An 8,254-nucleotide genomic window follows, 5' to 3' on the forward strand; every position below is an offset into this window, starting at 1 on the left:
CTACAAATATACCCCAGCGACTTAACACTGCTTTTGTGCTCCAGAGTCACATATGTTTTTGGTTTAAGCATAAACTCACTTCATTTTGATCAGTTTCTCAGAAAACAAGACTTCATCTTCGTTTGGCATCTCCAGTAAATGTATCTTGATTTAAGAATGTTTGCACTGGAAAACAAGACAAAAATACTGAGGAAGATCATACTTTTTTGAAGTGCATGCAACATTTATGGCCATGACTTCATGAATTAAGACCTTCTGCTCTGATTTATGAGCGTTTTAAGGCCTTAATTTGTGAAAGTGTCAATTGAGACTTTTTAAGACCCGCAGAAACCCTGAAGATACGTCATTAATTGCTTTCATTGTCTGTACAGTAACTTTAAAGATGAAGATCGCTTTGCTGGTTTTGGTGCTTCTGGCGTTCGGACACTCGCTGCCTGTAAGTGTATTTGACAATTTTAGTTTCTTCCAGAAAATGATCTGTTAAATGAAGAGCAGTTTAAAGTCTAATTCACTAACCTGAATGTGTTTGAATTAAATATGAAGTTTTGAAGTAGAAAAACTGAAGTAGTACATACTTGTCTCTTTTGTTATATTATTAGTATTTGAGCGGTAAATCAGAACATGACGCTAAATAAACGTCACTGTTTTTGTCATGATACAAACAGATGCAGCGGAGGAGAGTAACGAGATCAGAGAGTTCAGAAGACAACGGGGTATGACACACACACACACACTCATACAAACAAACACACAAACAAACAAACAAACAAACACACACACTCACTCACTCACTCACTCACTCACTCACTCACTCACTCACTCGCACACAACACAATCTCTCTCACACACACACACACACACACACACACACACACACACACACACTCATACAAACAAACACACAAACAAACACACACACTCATACAAACAAACACACACACACACACTCACACACACTCAAACACACACACACTCAAACACCTACACACACACTCACAAACAAACACATACACACACACACACACACACACACACATACACACACACACACACACACACACACATACACACACACACACACACACACACACATACACACACACACACACACACACACACATACACACACACACACACACACACACACATACACACACACACACACACACACACACACTCATACAAACAAACACACAAACAAACACACACACACACACACACACTCATACAAACAAACACACTCACAAACACACACACACACTCATGCACACACACACAACCTCACTCACACACACACACACACATACAAACAAACACACTCACAAACACACACACTCATGCACACACACACAACACAATCTCTCACACACATACTCATACAAACAAACACACAAACACATACACACACACACTCACTCACTCACTCACTCACTCACTCACTCACTCACTCACTCACTCACTCGCACACAACACAATCTCTCTCACACACACACACACACACACACACACACACACACACACACACACACACACACACACACAGATGCTATAGTTCATTTATGTAAGTGAGAATAGCAAAATAAAGTAAACTGTGAAATATTATACCCAAAAATTCTTCATACAGTGGACTAGGGGTGAACTAGGGGTGTGCGATATTGACAAAACATAATATCTCGATATTTTCTGGGAGTTTATCGATAACGATAATTAGACGATATTTTGCCGAGTATGTTATTGTGCTGATATCTTAAGGACTATACCGGACTTCACAAACACACACACACACACACATGCACTCAAACACACACACACACACACACATGCAAACATACACAGACGAACACACTAATTTGACTATATTACTCAGAACTCACTGTTTCCATATTATGATATATGATATGACCGAAACATACCTGTAACACAAACCCTCGTCCAAACCCATCGACATTATTAGATTTTAATCAAAATGGCATGATTCGCCTTTCAAACAGGGACCGAAATAGTGAAGCTGTTCAACAGGTTTCACTTCATCAGAAACCAAATCTGACTTTCTAATGCCTTTCAGAGCGACTGCGAGGAAAACGGCAGTGAAGAGAAGAAAGCAGAGGAGGAAGAGGAAGAGGAAGGAGGAGATGGAGACGAGGAAGAAGATGAGGGAGATGAAGAGGACGAGGAAGGAGGAGATGGAGAGGGAGAAGAGGAAGGAGGCAAAGAAAATGAGGAGGAAGAAGATGGCAGTGAGGAAGGAGAAAGTAATGAAAGTGCCGCCGGTGATGAAGACAGTGAAGACGAGCAGAACAATGAGGAGAACAACGGAGAGGAAGAACAACCGTCTGGGAAGATTTCCTCAGATCTGACAGACGTCAGTCGATCACGTGGAATATTCTGGAGTATTTTCATCTGAACGTCTGTGATGTGTTTATCTGCACAGACAGTCAGACGAAAATAACTTAAATATTAATGCTATAATAGTATAATAATACCTCGGAGTTTAAAAACTAATGCCTCTCTCCCACAGGATGTGACATCATGATGGGCGGAGCTCTCGCCGGAGGACATCTGTGAAGATGATCACCATCGCTGATCCTGGAGTCAAAGAAGAAGATTAAAGCAAATTCATATCTAACTTACATGCAAATTAAGATTTAAGAAATAATTCATACTCACGTCATGAATCTGAAGGTACCTAATGAATTAGATCAGGACACAAAACCACATTAACATGGAAATAAGCAATCTATCAAGTGTAAATAAACTATTTTAAATGTTACTATAGTTTATTATTTTTAAAAATGACATTTCATTTTTGTTTTAATTTTGTTTTATTTACCTTAGCTTGGTTATATTCCGTTTAAATTGAGTCATTTTAACATTTTAAGGGCTGCTAAATATAACAGATGTTGTTTTTTAAATGTATAAAACACATTTTCCTAATTCATTGATCTGAACTCAATATTACACATGTAAAATCCCAATAAGTAGGCCTATATTATATATCAATAATATGTACATTCATGTAAATCCGAGGAACCGGCATTACCAGAGCTGGATTCCGTTTTTAATGTTACACAAGTGTATATAATCCTCAATTTCTATGTTATTGTTTTGAAAAACATCATTAATAAAGGTAAACTGTCGTGAAGTAAACGTCTCGCCTCAGTTAAAAACATGGTGGATAGATTTACCTTTCAGGATGTTTTAAAAGCGTCTGAAAACTTAAAATAAAACTGAAATTGACACAAAAGAAACATTTTTATTGAAGTGCACCATACAGCATGTGCTTAAATTCATCAGCATCTAATCGATATCTGATCGATACAGATGATAGTTACTCAACACCGTTTGGCATCAGACAGGTGTAAAAGCTCTATGACGTCACCGCCTGAGGTCATGTGACACCACAGAGTCGATGATAGCAGATGCTGCTTCTTGATTGGACGACAGTATGACTGTCATAATTATGAGAGACACTGCTCTCGATAATTACGGCTCACATTCATAAGAGTCTCATTATCACTTGGTAATAAAAAAAGAATCTCTTCTCAATCATAACTGTTAATTAACAATTAATTTACGAGGAGATAATATTCAGTGGCCGCTACAACAGAAAAGATGAAAGAGAAGTGTGTTGAGCAGATACAGTCAAACCAAAAATTATTCAGACACCACAATTTTTGATATTTTTTTTACTAGTGGGTGCAGGATGCTATAGTTCATTTATGTAAGTGAGAATAGCAAAATAAAGTAAACTGTGAAATATTATACCCAAAAATTCTTCATACAGTGGACTAGGGGTGAACTAGGGGTGTGCGATATTGACAAAACATAATATCTCGATATTTTCTGGGAGTTTATCGATAACGATAATTAGACGATATTTTGCCGAGTATGTTATTGTGCTGATATCTTAAGGACTATACCGGACAGCTGATTCCTAGTTTTTGATATTCTTCATATTCTGTGTTCACACTGATAGAAATTAATCTTTTCCAATACGTTTAAATTGATTTTTTTACCTTCTTTGGGCATTTTTACCTTTATAAAGCCATTTTCCGAAAAGTTATGTTTTGAGTCAAATTCTTACATTTAATCAGTGAATTAGCATAATAAGACATTTGGGCTTTTTTAATTAAAATCGTAAATATTTACCGTATTGGCCCGAATATAAGACGACCCTGATTATAAGACGACCCCCCTTTTTCCAGATGTACCTTTTGGAAAAAGGCTTTTTAAAAACCAAATCTTGTATTTTCTCAGTAAAACACATTTTGTCTTCAATTATTTTCATATTGCATATTTTTCCTATTTTAATTTTTGTTTTGAAAGTATGGTAAAAACTGGTAAAATGTACCAACAATCACATTTAAAAAATATACACTTTTTGATATACCATAAAAAAAACAAAAAAACAAGTAGCCCATCTGAATTAGGACATTTAGGCTATCCATCTAATAGTAGCCTACCAAAATCTTATTAACAGTAGAAGTTAAATCTTACTGTAGTCTTCAAATCTGGGTACTGTCTTACGTTTTAAAATCACAAAGGGAGTTTGGTCCCATCACAGACGCACACAGACAGACAGACACACACACAGACACACACAGACACAGACACACACAGACACACACAGACGCACACAGACAGACAGACACACACACAGACACACACAGACACAGACACACACAGACACACACAGACGCACACAGACAGACAGACACACACACAGACACACACAGACACAGACACACACAGACACACACAGACGCACACAGACAGACAGACACACACACAGACACACACAGACACAGACACACACAGACACACACAGACGCACACAGACAGACAGACACACACACAGACACACACAGACACAGACACACACAGACACACACAGACGCACACAGACAGACAGACACACACACAGACACACACAGACACAGACACACACAGACACACACAGACGCACACAGACAGACAGACACACACACAGACACACACAGACACAGACACACACAGACACACACAGACGCACACAGACAGACAGACACACACACAGACACACACAGACACAGACACACACAGACACACACAGACGCACACAGACAGACAGACACACACACAGACACACACAGACACAGACACACACAGACACACACAGACGCACACAGACAGACAGACACACACACAGACACACACAGACACAGACACACACAGACACACACAGACGCACACAGACAGACAGACACACACACAGACACACACAGACACAGACACACACAGACACACACAGACGCACACAGACAGACAGACACACACACAGACACACACAGACACAGACACACACAGACACACACAGACGCACACAGACAGACAGACACACACACAGACACACACAGACACAGACACACACAGACACACACAGACGCACACAGACAGACAGACACACACACAGACACACACAGACACAGACACACACAGACACACACAGACGCACACAGACAGACAGACACACACACAGACACACACAGACACAGACACACACAGACACACACAGACGCACACAGACAGACAGACACACACACAGACACACACAGACACAGACACACACAGACACACACAGACGCACACAGACAGACAGACACACACACAGACACACACAGACACAGACACACACAGACACACACAGACGCACACAGACAGACAGACACACACACAGACACACACAGACACAGACACACACAGACACACACAGACGCACACAGACAGACAGACACACACACAGACACACACAGACACAGACACACACAGACACACACAGACGCACACAGACAGACAGACACACACACAGACACACACAGACACAGACACACACAGACACACACAGACGCACACAGACAGACAGACACACACACAGACACACACAGACACAGACACACACAGACACACACAGACGCACACAGACAGACAGACACACACACAGACACACACAGACACAGACACACACAGACACACACAGACGCACACAGACAGACAGACACACACACAGACACACACAGACACAGACACACACAGACACACACAGACGCACACAGACAGACAGACACACACACAGACACACACAGACACAGACACACACAGACACACACAGACGCACACAGACAGACAGACACACACACAGACACACACAGACACAGACACACACAGACACACACAGACGCACACAGACAGACAGACACACACACAGACACACACAGACACAGACACACACAGACACACACAGACGCACACAGACAGACAGACACACACACAGACACACACAGACACAGACACACACAGACACACACAGACGCACACAGACAGACAGACACACACACAGACACACACAGACACAGACACACACAGACACACACAGACGCACACAGACAGACAGACACACACACAGACACACACAGACACAGACACACACAGACACACACAGACGCACACAGACAGACAGACACACACACAGACACACACAGACACAGACACACACAGACACACACAGACGCACACAGACAGACAGACACACACACAGACACACACAGACACAGACACACACAGACACACACAGACGCACACAGACAGACAGACACACACACAGACACACACAGACACAGACACACACAGACACACACAGACGCACACAGACAGACAGACACACACACAGACACACACAGACACAGACACACACAGACACACACAGACGCACACAGACAGACAGACACACACACAGACACACACAGACACAGACACACACAGACACACACAGACGCACACAGACAGACAGACACACACACAGACACACACAGACACAGACACACACAGACACACACAGACGCACACAGACAGACAGACACACACACAGACACACACAGACACAGACACACACAGACACACACAGACGCACACAGACAGACAGACACACACACAGACACACACAGACACAGACACACACAGACACACACAGACGCACACAGACAGACAGACACACACACAGACACACACAGACACAGACACACACAGACACACACAGACGCACACAGACAGACAGACACACACACAGACACACACAGACACAGACACACACAGACACACACAGACGCACACAGACAGACAGACACACACACAGACACACACAGACACAGACACACACAGACACACACAGACGCACACAGACAGACAGACACACACACAGACACACACAGACACAGACACACACAGACACACACAGACGCACACAGACAGACAGACACACACACAGACACACACAGACACAGACACACACAGACACACACAGACGCACACAGACAGACAGACACACACACAGACACACACAGACACAGACACACACAGACACACACAGACGCACACAGACAGACAGACACACACACAGACACACACAGACACAGACACACACAGACACACACAGACGCACACAGACAGACAGACACACACACAGACACACACAGACACAGACACACACAGACACACACAGACGCACACAGACAGACAGACACACACACAGACACACACAGACACAGACACACACAGACACACACAGACGCACACAGACAGACAGACACACACACAGACACACACAGACACAGACACACACAGACACACACAGACGCACACAGACAGACAGACACACACACAGACACACACAGACACAGACACACACAGACACACACAGACGCACACAGACAGACAGACACACACACAGACACACACAGACACAGACACACACAGACACACACAGACGCACACAGACAGACAGACACACACACAGACACACACAGACACAGACACACACAGACACACACAGACGCACACAGACAGACAGACACACACACAGACACACACAGACACAGACACACACAGACACACACAGACGCACACAGACAGACAGACACACACACAGACACACACAGACACAGACACACACAGACACACACAGACGCACACAGACAGACAGACACACACACAGACACACACAGACACAGACACACACAGACACACACAGACGCACACAGACAGACAGACACACACACAGACACACACAGACACAGACACACACAGACACACACAGACGCACACAGACAGACAGACACACACACAGACACACACAGACACAGACACACACAGACACACACAGACGCACACAGACAGACAGACACACACACAGACACACACAGACACAGACACACACAGACAC

At 43.3% G+C, this 8,254-nt stretch overlaps 1 long non-coding RNA gene across 1 annotated transcript; it reads left to right on the forward strand.

The window, feature by feature from the left end:
- Positions 1 to 375: 375 nt before the first annotated feature.
- LOC107673170 (uncharacterized) lies at positions 376 to 2,118 on the forward strand. Its single transcript, XR_001632378.1, has 3 exons — positions 376 to 436; positions 666 to 713; positions 2,066 to 2,118. It is a non-coding gene; the product is annotated as an uncharacterized LOC107673170 (long non-coding RNA).
- Positions 2,119 to 8,254: the final 6,136 nt, after the last annotated feature.

Source organism: Sinocyclocheilus anshuiensis, unplaced genomic scaffold (assembly GCF_001515605.1).
Source record: "Sinocyclocheilus anshuiensis isolate Anshui unplaced genomic scaffold, SAMN03320099.WGS_v1.1 scaffold444, whole genome shotgun sequence".
NCBI lineage: Eukaryota > Metazoa > Chordata > Actinopteri > Cypriniformes > Cyprinidae > Sinocyclocheilus > Sinocyclocheilus anshuiensis.